Here is a 3483-nt window from a genome sequence, read left to right as displayed (position 1 = left end):
CCAGACTACGATCCCAGCAGATTGAAAGGGGGAGTCTGAAGACAATGTTGATAAAGCAGGGAAAGCCAGTATTGATCCTGGATTTGCTGATGCTGATGAAGTTTAAAGATTCAACATCCGAGGGAGAGGAGTTTGTTGATGATAAAGAGAGAGAATGAGGATTCTTGCAATGACAAATACTTCAGAGGAAGATCGGAGACTGAAAAGACTGAAGGTTGACAACTGAAGACTCGACACTAAAGACTCTGTCAACATCCGAGGGGGAGTTTGTTGGTGCATCCGTCTGTCGACTACGTCTTGTATCGAGTCTTGCGTTGTATAGGATAGAACAGGGCACGAAAATCAAGAAAATTGTATTAGAGGTGATTTCGCCCCAAATGACATCTGGTCATTTGGAGCGAAACCCCATTGTTCTGATTTCGCCCATAGTGTCTACCAGCATGATTTCGCTCATGTGGTAACTTTGGGATTTCGCTCATGTGAACATGATATGTCTTTGGAGCGAAATCTGATTCCCTATATAAGGGTTTGTAGGAGCGAAATCAGTAGTGATAGTTCTAGGTGTTGTCTTCCGATGAGCCACGAAGTGCTGCCGAAGTGTTGTCAGAGCTTGTAATTGCTTCAGTAATCAATACAACAACAGTTAAAAGTGAATATGGCTGAAATCGCACCAAAGCATTAGTTTCCGCCTCTTGTTTTGGATAGGAATTCTTCTGATCGACTCATTCAGGGCGAAAATGATCCTACACAAAATCACGACCCAATTAAAACTTTTTACATACCATTAGAAATAAACTTAATTGTTCATACAAAAACCATTCCGTTTAGACATTCACAGCCAACTAGGTTTATACGTAAGACATGGCATACTAAGATTTAAAGTTTAACAACTAAACATAAACTATTTGTAACAAAAGTATTTGAAACACCCTTAATGCACATTCGGAAATAATATTAATGGCATACTATTTTTAACAAAAATTGGGCATGACCCGTCCGTAACATGAGCGGTTCCCTGTTTTTAACAATTATCATTTCAAGGAATTCTACGACACGTTCAAAAGACATAACATGTTAAGCTTTAAAGTCTAGCTACTAAACATAAGTTATATACCACAAAAGTATTTTTGACCCATAACATAATTACAAAAGTGACGGAAGCTCATGGTGGACGTGATTCATGTGTGTTCGTTCCAAGTCGTCAAACCATTATGTTGAAGATTTACCTACATCAAACAACAAACTTGAAGAGTTAATTCCATTAACTATGTTACTTTTTATCTAATAAACCAATTCATCTATTTCGTGCCTTCACAACATTCTTGCACTTACTACCCGTCAAAATGGGTCAAAACATACTTATCTCAAAATAGAGATAAAACATACCATTCATTACTTACCCGTTGAAACGGGTAAAAACATACTATCTCATTAGTGAGATAAAACATACATTTATTAACCCGCTAGAAATGGGTAATTACATTCGTAACATAAACTTCCATTCGGTCCGTTTACCACGGACGAATACATTCCTTTCATCTTTTGTACTTACATCAACTCCAATACGTTTATAACGGTTCGAGTAATTACATTCCTTTCTTACATAACTTTCCAATATACGGTTCATTCGAGACAAACCGATCATAACACAATATCATTCATAAACTTTCTTTTCATATGACCCGTTTGTGATGGGTCATGCTATCTACTACATAACTACTACGAACTACCATAATTATGATTTTAGTACAAAATTGACAAGTTACAAAATAAAGTTTGTATGCATAAAACAACATACCTCGATCATGAGAGCTTTTCGATTTCCCTAGCGTTTGAGCTTTCTTCTTTTACGCCTACATTAATACATTCACTCATTTAGCCCAAACTATATCATTCCATCATTCACATAATTCCTCATATGACAACATTATCAATAATGAAAAAATTTCACATATTTGTTCTCTTAGACATTTCATCGAACACTTGGCGGGTTTCGCATTAATAAGACACTTAATACAAGCATTTTAACACATGATTCTACTAGTTCATCTAGTAATTCATCAATAATCAACAAGTTCATACAATCCTTTTTCTTCTACATCAATTCATCTAGTGCCCATATATCACAAACAAGATCAATCATCAAGATTTCAAGGTTATACATTATTACTTCTATTATCTTGTTCATCCTATATTCATGAAGATTTATCATAAAATGGGTTTATGCATCAAGTCTTTCAAATCATCAAATCAAACATAAACCTTATTCTATAGTGTAAATCCTACTTCTAATTACACATATCATAACATAAACTCATGATTGGGTTGAAACCCACTTCCTACAATTCACCAAATCAAGAAATTGGACTTACCACTTCAATAAACAAGGCTAACTGATTAAGAATTGAGACTCATGCATTCGATTCTCCTTGAAATTCCTACTCAATTTGATGGAATTAGTGAAACAAGGGTTTCACCTTGTCTTCTTGCTTCTGTTCGAGTGCCCAGACACAAACACACACAGTGTGTGTGTTTTATTTTTATTCTTTTTATTATTTTGAGTTTTAGCATGTTACACATTTGGCCCTTCTAGTTGTATATTTATTTAACTTAGGCTTTTTCTCATCATTTACTAGTACTTTGTCACATTTACGTTAACTAGGTTAGACCTTTAGTTATTTTAACTTGTATTGTCTACTAAGTCATTTTTGGGGTGTTACACTATCCTTTGAGCCCGACAGATAAACTCAAACTGAGTAACCCTAGGTAAACCCAACGCGTTTATCTGAGAGATATGTAACCCATTCCCGGTCAACACATCACCAATAAACTTCGACATCGACAACCGGAAATTCCCTTCAAGGAAGAAGTCAGTATAAAGTGTCATGTAACCGGGGGGAGCATCTAAAGCAGTAGAATTAGCCGTCGAAAACTGGATACCCCAGTCGGAAGGATATGCAAATTGTTGAATATCATTGTGCAATTCTTCTTCCCTCCAGTTAATGACAACCTGATTTAGACCAGGAGGGTTCTTAGTCTTAGATTTCCTCTTCTTCGTGCTGGCAGGCTTGGTACCGGTAGACATTTTCTTAAGAAAATTAAGAAGACAAGACGAGATTTGAAGAAGAGAAAGAAAATTTTGAAATTTGAAATGGTAAGGAGTTGGAGGAAAATGTGGAACGTCTGGTGGAAACTGCCAACTATTTATACCCATCGCATTTAATGCGATGGGTAGTGGACTGTTAGAAGACAGAAGGTCAGCCAATTGGAAGGTGACACGTCAGGAGAGAGAAAATATTACGCCGCCTATTTATGGCGCGTGGCCACCACGCGCCTGACACTTGACGAAAAACGTGCCTGCCATACTGCAAAAGTAATTGTTCACACCTCCGACAAGACAACCACCTCAGACGGAACATCAGTCACACCTCAAACGTCATCATTTCTCCAAAGTTGAAAATAAAGACTTCTCCTTGAAGAAAT

The 3483-nt window shown here is 36.7% G+C and overlaps 1 long non-coding RNA gene across 1 annotated transcript; it reads right to left on the bottom strand.

Annotated features, from left to right (window-relative positions):
* Nucleotides 1-988: 988 nt before the first annotated feature.
* Nucleotides 989-2506, bottom strand: LOC118485405. The gene is made up of 3 exons (XR_004875928.1): nt 2373-2506; nt 1799-1853; nt 989-1226 (listed from the first exon to the last, which is right to left on the bottom strand). It is a non-coding gene; the product is annotated as an uncharacterized LOC118485405 (long non-coding RNA).
* Between the last annotated feature and the right edge of the window lie 977 nt (nt 2507-3483).

This window comes from Helianthus annuus, chromosome 13 (assembly GCF_002127325.2).
Source record: "Helianthus annuus cultivar XRQ/B chromosome 13, HanXRQr2.0-SUNRISE, whole genome shotgun sequence".
In the NCBI taxonomy this organism is placed as follows: domain Eukaryota; kingdom Viridiplantae; phylum Streptophyta; class Magnoliopsida; order Asterales; family Asteraceae; genus Helianthus; species Helianthus annuus.
The sequence above is the reverse complement of the archived record's forward strand: the minus strand, read 5'-3'. Positions and strand labels throughout refer to the sequence as shown.